Genomic DNA, 12,354 nt, shown 5'->3' with positions numbered 1-12,354 from the left:
ACGAACCCGTGTCCCCTGCATCGGCAGGCGGACTCTCAACCACTGCGCCACCAGGGAAGCCCCTCATTGTACTTTTGATTTGCATTTCTCTAACAGTTAGCGATGTTGAGCATCTTTTCATGTGCCTGTTGGCCATCTGTATGTCTTCTTTGGAGAAATGTCTATTTAAGTCTTCTTTCCATTTTTTGATTGGGTTGTTTGTTTTTTGTTGTTGTTGAGTTGTATGAGCTGTTGTATATTTTGGAAATTAAGCCCTGGTCGGTCACATCATTTGCAAATATTTTCTCCCCGTCTGTAGGTTGTCTTTTTGTTTTATTTATGGTTTCCTTTGCGCATCGGCAGGCGGACACGCAACCACTGCGCCACCAGGGAAGCCCCTGTCTTTTTGTTTTATTTATGGTTTCCTTTGTTGTACAAGAGCTTGCAAGTTTGATTAGGTCCCATTTGTTTATTTTTGCTTTTATCTCTGTTGCTTTGGGTGACTGACCTAAGAAAACATTGGTACGATTTATGTCAGAGAATGTTTTGCCTATGTTCTCTTCTAGGAGTTTTATGATGTCATGTCTTATATTTAAGTCGTTAAGCCATTTTGAATTTATTTTTGTGTATGGCGTAAGGGAGTGTTCTAACTTCACTGATTTACATGAGGCTGTCCAGCTTTCCCAACACCACTTGCTGAAGTGACTGTCTTTTTTCCATAGTATATTCTTGGCTCCTTTGTTGAAGATTAATTGACCGCAGGTGGGTCGGTTTATTTCTGGTTAGCCCAATAAATTTAAATAAGACTCAGACTCTGCAACCCTCTGTTTGAATAAGAAATCCAATAGGTTTGGAGTTTTATTAAATTTTTGCAGGTAGGGAAAGGAAAAAATTGCCAATGATCCTTTCTTGACTTAATAAAAAGAAGATTCATTATGTATATCTTTCAGAAAGCATATACATCAAATTAAACACTATTATAAGCACAGCAAATTATTAAATGAGATAACCAGAGGACTTCCCTGGTGGCACAGTGGTTAAGAATCCGCCTGACAATGCAGGGGGACACAGGTTCAAGCCCAGGTCCAGGAAGATCCCACGTTCAATGAAGCAGCTAAGCCCATGCGCCACAGCTACTGACTGAGCCTGCGCTCTAGAGCCCACTAGCCACAACTACTGAGCCCACATGCCACAACTACTGAAGCCCCCGTGCCTAGAACCTGTGCTTCGCAACAAGAAAAGCCACCGCAATGAGGAGCCTGTGCACTGCAATGAAGAGTAGCCCCCGCTTGCTGCAACTAGAGAAAGCTGGCATGCAGCAATGAAGACCCAATGCAGGCAAAAATTAATTAATTAATTCTTTTAAAAAGGTAACCAGAATGTAGACTTTCAGGGATTATTGGTTACAGTTCACATAGTATAGTGAAAGACCCTGAAGTCTGAGTGTCTTAAAAGACTCATTTGGGGCTTCCCTGGTGGCACAGTGGTTAAGAATCCACCTGCCAATACAGGGGACACGGGTTCGAGCCCTGGTCCGGGAAGATCCCATATGCTGTGGGGCAGCTAAGCCCATGCGCCACAACTACTGAGCCTGCGTGCCACAACTACTGAAGCCCATGCGCCTAGACCCCGTGCTCCGCAACAACAGAAGCCACCACAATGAGAGGCCCATGCACCACAACGAATAGTAGCCCCCGCTCGCCGCAACAGAGAAAGCCTGTGCGCAGCAACAAAGACCCAACACAGCCAAAAATTAATTAATTAATTAATTTTTTTAAAAAAGAATGTGAACTTAGTGATCAGGTTCATTTTGCAGGGCATATATTGATATTTATATATAGCTAATTGTTCTAGCACCATTAGGGTTTTTTAAATTTAAAAATTCTTTTAAAATTGAGATATAATTGGCATGTAATATTATATTAGTTTCATGTGTACAACATAATGATTTGATATATGTATACATTGTGAAATGATTAACACAGTAAGTTTAGGTAACACCATTTATTGAAGAAACTATCCTTTCCCTGCTCCTTGTTTTTGGAAGCTGTATTAATAGGTACCTACACATTTAGGATTTCTGTGTCTTCTTGAAAAATTGACCCGTTTATCATCATGAAATGTCCTTCTTTATCTCTGATATTAATGTAGCCATTTCACCTTTCTTATGGTTAGTGGTTCCATGGTATATCTTTTTGCATCCTTTTGTTTTGAACCTGTCTATGTATTTATATTTAAGCTGCATCTCTTGAAAACAGCATATGATTTGGTCGTGTTTTGTTATTCAGTCTTTCAAACTTTGCCTTAATAATGTTTTGTCCATTTACATTTAATATCGTTGGTGATTATTGCTTTTACTTTCTAGTTGTCCTTCTGTTGTTTGTTCCTATATTTTTCTCTTTCTTGCTTCTTTTGAATTGAATTCTTTGCTTTTTAGAATTCCAGTTTATCTCCTTCTTTGGCTTTTTTTTTTTTTAATTTTTATTAGTTTTTTGGCTGCATTAGGTCTTTGTTGCTGTGTGTGGGCTTTCTCTAGTTGCAGTGAGCTGGGGCTACTCTTTGTTGCGGTGTGCAGGCTTCTCATTGCAGTGGCTTCTCTTGTTGCAGAGCGTGGGCTCTAGGCACTCAGGTTTCAGTAGTTGTGGTGTGCGGCCTCAGTAACTGTGGCTTGCGGGCTTAGTTGCTCTGCGGCATGTGGGATCTTCCCGGACCAGGGATCAAACCCATGTCCTCTGCATTGGCAAGCGGATTCTTAACCACTGCACCACCAGGGAAGTCCCTTTGGCTTTTTAGTTATACCTCTTTGTAGTACGTCTTACTGATTGCTCTATAAATTATAAAACTAACCCTCCACTTAACTCAGTTTACCTTACCTTGAATTACTGTTTATCACTTCACATATAACATAGGGACCTCTCAACCATGTAATTCCATTTATCTCTTCCCATCCTTTGTGTGTTTATTGTAACATGTTTTGCTTCTACTATGCTATAAACCTCACAATGCATTGTTATTTTTGTTGTTGTTTTGCTTTAACCACCAACTTTCTTGAATAAATTAAGAAAAGAAAAAAATAGTCTTTATTTTTACCTTTGTACTTACAATCTGTGGTGCTTCTCATTCCTCCCTTTAGATCTGAGTTTCCATCTGGTATCATTTCCCCTCTGATGGACAAACATCCTATTGCAATTTTCATAGTGCCTATCTTCTAGAGACAAATTCTCTCTACTTTGTTTATCAAAAAACAGGTATTTATTTTACCTTCATTTTTGAGAGCTATTTTCACTGAGTATAGAATTCTAAGCTGACAAGTTGCATTTTCAGCCTTTACATATGCCTTTCTATTGCCTTCTGGTTTCCAGTGTTTCTGATTAGATGTTAGCCATTTTTCTTCCTGTTCCCTTGTATGTTATGTCTTTTTTCTTTGTCTCTTTCTGAGATTTTCTCTTTACCTTTGGTTTTCAGCAGCTTGACTCTGGTTTGCTTAGGTGTGGTTTCCTTTCTGTTTATCCAGTTTGGGCTTCATGAAGTTTTTATTAATCTATGGGTTAATGCTTTTCATCAAAGTTGGAAATTTTGGTTTCACTTCCAGCATGGCCAAGTAAACCCCTAACAAACCCAACCCTCCCACAGATAATAACTGTAAACACTAGATAAATATTTGTAAATAGCATGGAGGCACTGGAGTGTGAAGAGAGGCAGATTCTGAAGGGGAGTTGAAAATTGGAAGAAGGGACTAGCACAGTATGAGTTTCCCATTTTTACAGCTTTTAGCCTGAGGTCAAGACAAAGGGTCATATAGTAAGTGCTCTGTCCAAACTAAAAGTAATTTTTCTGGCTTGAAGAACCAGAGGGCAGTATTTGGGACAAGTACAGCTGATGGAACTAAAGGGGATTCATGGAAAGAAGAGAGCCAGGGGAGTCCCGGATGCTGGTATAAGTTGCCAGGGTCTCTGGCTGATCCCTACACCACATATGCAAGGGCAGATTCAAGGCAGCCAAAAGAACAAAATGAAAATTTAAGCTGCTGCCCAAAAGACAGAGCTTGAATTTGAGTCTACCCAATTAACTGCCTTTTAAAAAACAACACAGAGTTATATGAAAGAATCTAGAGGGACTTCCCTCTAGATTCGCCGTGGTTAAGAATCCGCCTGCCAATGCAGGGGACACAGGTTCGAGCCCTGGTCCGGGAAGATCCCACATGCCATGGAGCAACTAAGCCCGTGAGCCACAATTACTGAGCCTGTGCTCTAGAGCCTGCAAGCCACAACTATGGAAGCCCGCACGCCTACAGCCCGTGCTCCACAACAAGAGAAGCCACCACAATTAGAAGCCCGTGCACTGCAACGAAGAGTAGCCCCGACTCGCCTCTACTAGAGAAAGCCCGTACCCAGCAACAAAGACCCAACAGAGCCAAAAGTAAGTAAATAAGAATCTAGAATCTCTTCAACATAATATTCACAAGGTTCAGGATAAAATCCAAAATCTTCAATATAAAACCAATAGGGGGGCTTCCCTGGTGGCGCAGTGGTTGAGAGTCCGCCTGCTGATGCAGGGGACGCGGGTTCGTGCCCCAGTCCGGGAAGATCCCACACGCCGCGGAGCTGCTTGGCCCGTGAGCCATGGCCGCTGAGCCTGCGCGTCCGGAGTCTGCGCTCCGCAACGGGAGAGGCCACAACAGTGAGAGGCCCGCGTACCGCCAAAAAAAAAAAAAACCAATAGGAAAATGTGACCAATCTCAACAGAAAAGAAAGTCAATCATCCAAGGCCAATCCCAAAATAATCCAAATGTCGACATTAGCACTATGGAATTTTATTTTAAAGTAGTTATTATAATTATGCCAATGAAGTAAAGGAAAAAATTTTTCATGATGAATTAGAAAATCTTAGTGGAGAAATAGAAACTATGAAAAAGAAGCAAATTGAAATTCTAGAACTTAAAAATAAAATATCTAACATAAAAAATTTGGGAATTCCCTAGTGGTCCAGCAGTTAGGACTCTGCACTTCCACTGCAGGGAGGCTGGGTTCAGTCCCTGGTCGGGGAACAAAGATCCTGCAAGCCATGCGGTGAGGCCAAAAAAAGGAAAAAAAAGGAATTGAATTCAAAAGGAGTTGCAGTGTAGCCCTGGTTAGTTTGGCTTCACTTTTATATTTAACTCTAGTAGTGTCCTGGAATCTAAGCACCATGAGACTGTGCCAACTCTCTCTGCTTTGTAGCCTCAATCCTATCACCCCATACCCAGCAAATTCCCCAAGGAAGTAGGGGCTGTAGGCTTGTCAGGTTGTTCAACCTATTTATCTGTTTTTAAGAAATGTATAACCATTAGAACATAACACTTTTTAAGGAACAAATCTACCTTACACATATTCTACAAACCAACTTGTTTCCAAATATAAATAGTTACCCACATTTTGTTTAGTTAAAATGTTGTTTTGGTGACTTCCCTGGTGGTCCAGTGGTTAGGACTCCATGCTTCCATTGCAGGGGGCACGTGTTCCATCCCTGGTCGGGGAACTAAGATCCCGCATGGCGTGAGGTGTGGCCAAAAATTAAAAAAAAAAAAAAAAAAAAAAAGTTGTTTTGGTTGTAAAACCAATCTTCTGTTTCCAAAAAAAATCAAATACTTAATGTATTTGAGCTGCTTTTACAAATGGACTAATAAACCTTAAGCTAAACAATATTTTATACATGTATTTTTCATTAAGATGTAATTCACATAAAATTCATCCTTCTACAGATAATCAAGCATTTTTTTAACATCTTTATTGGAGTATAATTGTTTTACAATGGTGTGTTAGTTTCTGCTTTACAACAAAGTGAATCAGTTATACATACACATATGTTCCCATATCTCTTCCCTCTTGCGTCTCCCTCCCTCCAACCCTCCCTATCCCACCCCTCTAGGTGGTCACAAACCACCTAGCTGATCTCCCTCCCTGTGCCATGCAGCTGCAATCAAGCATTTTTTAAGTGAATCATGTTTTTTTAAATTCTATCGGTATTTTTATTTATTTATTTATTTTTGGCTGCGTTGGGTCTTCGTTAATGCGCGCGGGCTTTCTCTTAGTTGCGGCGAGCGGGGGCTACTCTTCATTGTGGTGCGCGGGCTTCTCACTGCAGTGTCTTCTCTTGTTGCAGAGCACGGGCTCTAGGCGCACGGTCTTCAGTAGTTGTGGCACGTGGACTCAGTAGTTGTGGCTCGCGGGCTTAGTTGCTCCGCGGCATGTGGGATCTTCCCGGACCAGGGCTCGAACCCGTGTCCCCTGCATTGGCAGGCGGATTCTTAACCACTGCGCCACCAGGGAGGTCCCTCAAGCGGTTTTTAATGTATTTACAAAATTATATTTACAACCCTCAGGACGATCAAATCATAGAACATTTCATCACCCCTAAAAGAAATCCCATCCGCACTAGTAGACACTCCCCATTCCCCCCCTCCACAGCCTCTGAAAACCACGAGTCTACTTTCCGTTTCTATGGATTTTCCTATTCTGGACATTCCAGAATCATACAGTATGTGGCCTTTTGTGTCTGGCTTCTTCCATTTAGAATAATGTTTTCAAAGTTCATCCATCTTGTAGCATGATTCATCCATTCCTCTTTACGGATGAATAATGTTCCATTGTATTCATGTACTGCATTTTGTTTATCCATTCATGAGCTGATGGACATTTGGATTGTTTCCACCTTTTGACTATTATAATACTGCTATGGACATCTGTTACCAGTTTTTGTATGAACATGCATTTTCAGTTCTCTTCAGCATATACCTAAGAGTGGGTTGCTGGCAGATATGGCAACTCTATGTTTAACTTTCTGAAGAACTGCCAAACTGTTTTTCAAAGGGCCAAGAGTTTTATAGTTTCAGATCTTACATTTAGACCTATGATTTAATTTTTGTATATGACATGAGGTAGGGGTCCAGCTTCATTCTTTTGCATGTGGATAGTGAGTTGTTCCACTACCATTTGTTGAAGAGACTATTCCCCCATTGAATGATCTTGGCACTCTTGTCAAAAATCGATTGACCATATTCGTATGGGTTTTTCTGAACTTTCCATTCTATTCTATTGATTAATATGTTTATCTTTATGCCAGTATCAACAGTGTTGATCTCTGTTACTTTGTAGTAACCTTTGGAATTAGGAAATGTGAGCCCTCCAGCTTTGTTCTTCTTTTTCAAGATTGTTTTGGCTATTTGGGGTCCATTAAATTTCCATATGAATTTTAGGAACAGCTTGTCCGTTTCTGGGGCAAAAAAAAAACCCAGCTAGGGTTTTTTTGTATTGGTTTTTTGGTTTGTTTTTTGGGGGGGTTGTTTTCTGTTTTGGGGTTTTTGTTGTTGTTTTTTGGGTGTTTTCTGTTTGTGCTTTTTTGGCTGCTTTGGGTCTTCGTTGCTGTGCGCGGGCTTTCTCTAGTTGCGGCAAGCGGGGGCTACTCTTGGTTGCAGTGCGTGGGCTTCTCGTTGCAGTGGCTTCTCTTATGGAGCACAGGCTCTAGGCATGCGGGCTTCAGTAGTTGTGGCACTTCGGTTCAGTAGTTGTGGCTCCTGGGTTCTAGAGCACAGGCTCAGTAGTTGTGGCTCGAGGGCTTAGTTGCTCCATGGCATGTGGGCTCTTCCCGGACCAGGGCTTGAACATGTGTCCCCTGCATTGGCAGGTGGATTCTTAACCACTGCGTCACCGGAAAAGTCCCCTAGCTAGGGTTTTTGATAGAGATTGCTTTGAATCTGTAGATCAGTTGAGGAGTATTGGAGTATTGATATCTTAACAATATTAACTCTTCTAATCCATGAACATGTCTTTCCATTTATTTGGGTCTTAAATTTCTTTCAATGACGTTTTGAAGTTTTCATTGTATAAATTGTGCACTTCTTTTGTTAACATTTATTCCTAAGCACTTTGTCCTTTTAATGAAGTTGTTCATTTTTGGGGGGGTTGTTCATTGCTAGTGAATGCAAATACAATTGATTTTTGTATATTAATCTTGTTTCCTTGCTGAACTCTTTTATTAGCTCTACTAATTTTTTGTGGATTTCTCGGGATTTTCTATATACAAGATCATGTCATCTGCAAATAAAGATAGTTTTTATTTTTCCCTTCCAGTCTGAATGCCTTTATCTGCCTTTCTTCCCTAATTGCCCTGACTAGAACCTCCAGTACAATGTTGAACAGAAGTGACAAGAGCAGACACCCTTGTCTTGTTACTGATCTTAGAAAGCTTTCAACCTTTCACCATTACGTATGATGTTAAGCTGTGGGTTTATGCCCTTTATCAGGCTGAGGAAGTTTCCTTCTGTTCTTAGTTTGTTGAGTGTTATCATGATAGGGTGTTGAATTTTGTCAAATGCTTCTTCTGCATCTATTGAGATGATCACGCGGGTTTTGTAACCAATATTCTAAGTAGAAAGAACTCTATTTTTCAAATAAGTTAGTATCTGTTTCTGTGGTTTACCATGCATGTATTAACTTTCTCTTTTATAAGAAACTTTAAGTTGATCACTTACATTAAGCATTATAAAATAAAGGCAAAGTGGGCTTCCCTGGTGGCACAGTGAATAAGAATCTGCCTGCCAATGCAGGAGACACAGGTTCGATCCCTGGTCCGGGAAGATCCCACATGCTGCGGAGCAACTAAGCCCGTGCACCACAACTACTGAGCCTGCGCTCTAGAGCCTGTGAGCCATAACTACTGAAGCCCGTGCGCTTAGAGCCCTTGCACTGCAATGAAGAGAAGCCTCGGCTTGCCACGACTAGAGAAAGCCTGCGCTCAGCAACTAAGACCCAACGCAGCCAAAAATAAATAAATTTATAAATTTTTTTTAAAATAAAAAAACTTTTAATTTAAAAAAAACTATTAAAATTATAAATAAATAAAGGCAAAGCTAATTGCCTATTAGCAAACTACTCTGTATGCAACAATTGCCAATATCAGAAATACTATTTAGTGGTTGTCAATTACAGGCCCTGAAATAGGAAACAAAATTCACTTACTGTCTTGTTTTTCAGATAGCCCCTGGCCTTCAGAATCAGAAATAGGGACTTGCCTGGCAGTCCAGTGGTTAAGACTCCACACTTCCACTTCAGGGGGGGTGGGTTCGATCCCTGATTGGGGAACTAAGATCCCACATGCCACATGGTGCAGCAAAAAAAATTATATATATATATATATATATATATATATATATATATATACACACACACACACACACATACATACAGAATCAGAAATAAGGATTTCCCATAAATAAGAACCCCTTCAGTGCATCTAGTGGTTAAGTCAGTTATTTCTCCCCAGCTGTGGCACCACATTAAAAGTGTTAAGCACCTAGGAATTATGCTGCAGTTAGTTGATAAGTCAAATAATGCCTGTCTCCTTTTAAAAAGAATGTTCTGTGTTCACAATTACTTCAAAATGGGATTACATTCAAATAATCTGATATATCATGCTCTAGCAATTACAGAAGTGTGATTTTTGACACACGGCAATTTTATAAATTAGGCAAATGTAAAATGCTAAAAGATGTGAACAGCTGTTCTGTTTAAGCTTCGAGTGCTGCGAAATGTAGGTAATAGATTTCAGTTAACATAATCAGCCTATAATACAGCCTTCTAAATCATAAAGACTTTTGGAAATACAAACATAAACAAGGTAATTACTTTTCCAAATTACAAAATTTTGGCAAATCAATAGAGTACTTTGTAATACAATAAAGCTGTGTTGTATTTGTTGGAATCATAGATTCCTTTAATGATAATTCCCACCACAAATATACTATTTAAGTATGAAATCAAATTACTAAGTCTTTTTATCAGAGTTATAGCAGAACCGGCTGTTTTATACAGATTAATATGGCTTTTAAAATTATATACTTTCCTTCTTTTAGAGTGCATTCCTTGTAAGCTGCTGAGGTAATACAGCAAAGCAATCACATGTTTGTAAAATGGGCTCTGTTTCCTTCTGAGGTTGGCCCAAAACCATTCATGAAAAGGTTTAAAATTCTACTTTAAGAAGCTCAAACATGCCAATAACAAATTCATTTTGCAAATATTGTTAATTCTTCCATAAATAGGAAAACCCTCAATGATAGATGATCACATATATAGTTTTTTTTTTTTTTAATTGTGAACCAGCATGACCTATTTCAAGCCCAATACCCTTAGATTATTTTTCTGGTTTCGATGTACGGGCTAGTACCATCTATACATTGTTGAACAGAAGTGGATGTTGGGCAAGCTTTTCTTGTTCCTAATTTTAAAAGGATACTTTCAACATTTCTCTTTTGAAAATTATTTTTATTATCGGATTTTGGTAAATACTCTGTATCCAGTTAAAGAAGTTCCCTGCTTTCATTATTTGCTAAGAGGTTGTAACACGAATAGATTTTGAAAAGTATGGAATATTTCCTATTCATCTATTGGGGTGCTTATGGTTTTTCTTTGTAAAACTGACAACGTGATAACTTACATTAATTTTTTTAAGATTATTTTATTTTATTTTATTTTGGCCACGCCACGCGGCATGCAGGATCTTAGTTCCCCGACCAGAGATCGAACCCATGCCCCCTGCAGTGGAAGCGCAGAGGCTTAACCACTGGACTGCCAGAGAAGTCCCTACGTTAATTTTTTTTAATGTTAAAAACCTTGCATTCTTGGAACAAACCCAATTTTGCTATAATGTGTTCATTTTTGTATATACTGTTGGATTTTATTGGCTAAGATTTTTTTATGATACTTACACCCGTAATTCAAAGGAAGATGGTCCTCTAGCTTTCCATTCCCCTGTTATCCTTGTTTTGTTTCGGCATTGAGCTGATACTAGCCTCATATAATATTTGGGCACTGTTCTTTTTGTTTTTTCTTTTTCTATTCTCTAGAAGACTATGTATTACACTCTTGTGAAACTCCTTGAATGTTCGGCAGAAGTCACCTATAAAGCTGCTGTGAATGTTGTCATTTTTAAAAGATTTAACATACCGTTCAATTTCTTTCATTGACTGAAAGAAAAGCACACAAGGTTAAGAGCTGTGAGTTGAGTTTTATTCAGTGTTTTGCTGAGGACTATAGCCCAGGAGACAGCCTCTTAGATAGCTCTGAGAAACTGCTCTGAAGATGTGGGGGGAGAAGCCAGTATATATATGATTTTGGCTAAGGAGCACATGCAGTGAGGCATACATCTCGGTAGGAAGTTACTGCTAGTCACAGGGAACAGATATCCCAGTTAATGATTCTAGTGCTTTTCTAAGTATGGGAAGATGCAAGAATCTGGATTCATAAAAATTTTTCCCAAAATATAGCTAACTATCTAAGGGCCTGTTTTGCCTGTTTTCCCAAAGCACAAAGTGCCTCATCCTGTTCTTGGTCTTGAATTCCTTTCAGGGTGCACTGTAGGTCAGCGACTGCAGTGGCTAATGACTTGATTCTTGTAAAACTGTATGGTATGCAACATTTCTGTTTTACACTTTGATGATTTTCTATGTCGTCTTGAGTCAGTTTTGATAATTTGCGTTTTTCTAGAAAACTCACCATTCGACTTAAGATTTTAAATTATTGTTAGGAAATGATAGATAGTTTAAATCTCTCTGTCCTCTTTATCATTTCTGAAAATGTTAATTTGTGCCTCTTTTTTCTTGATAATTTTCCCACAGATTTCTTTTTATAGATCTTCTTTATTATTTATTTGTTTGATGGTTCGTTAGTTTTTGCTCTTGTTTAGGTTCCTTCCTTCCTTCTGATTTCTTTGCATTTGCTCCATTTTTCTTTTTGTACATTTCTGAGATTATTTGCTCTTTCTTATTTTATATATAATTTATTTTTAAATACAGGTATTTATGGTTGTACATTGAACTCCTATAGCCACATCCTACAGGTTTTTAAAAAATATTAGTTAATGTATTTATTTGGCTGCGCTGGGTCTTAGTTGCGGCATGGGGGACCTTTCAGTTGCGGCATGTGGGATCTAGTTCCCTGACCAGGGATCGAACCTGGGCCCCCTGCATTGGGAGTGCAGCGTCTTAACCACTGGACCACCAGGGAAGTCCCTACAGACATTTAGTGTTTGTATTAGTTTCCTATGGCTGCTATAACGAATTGCCACAAACTTGGTGGCTTAAAACGACAGAAATATTTTCTCTCACTGTTTTGGAAATCTGAAAATCGGTGTCACTGGGCCAAAATCAGGGTGTCCGCAGGTTTCCATGTAACATTTACAAGTCCCACAAGTATCTCCAAGCCTGTAAGTGCACAACATTAAATAGCAAATTAAAAAACACCATGAAGGGGCTTCCATGGTGGCGCGGTGGTTGAGAATCCGCCTGCCAATGCAGGGGACACGGGTTCGAGCCCTGGTCTGGGAGGATCCCACATGCCGCGG

The 12,354-nt window shown here is 39.5% G+C and overlaps 1 non-coding gene across 1 annotated transcript; it reads right to left on the bottom strand.

Moving 5' to 3' along the window:
* Positions 1 to 11,944: 11,944 nt before the first annotated feature.
* TRNAG-CCC (transfer RNA glycine (anticodon CCC)) lies at positions 11,945 to 12,017 on the bottom strand. The gene has a single exon. It is a non-coding gene; the product is annotated as a tRNA-Gly (tRNA).
* Positions 12,018 to 12,354: the final 337 nt, after the last annotated feature.

The sequence above is a fragment of the Physeter macrocephalus genome, chromosome 14, assembly GCF_002837175.3.
Source record: "Physeter macrocephalus isolate SW-GA chromosome 14, ASM283717v5, whole genome shotgun sequence".
NCBI classification, from domain to species: Eukaryota; Metazoa; Chordata; class Mammalia; order Artiodactyla; family Physeteridae; genus Physeter; species Physeter macrocephalus.
The sequence above is the reverse complement of the archived record's forward strand: the minus strand, read 5'-3'. Positions and strand labels throughout refer to the sequence as shown.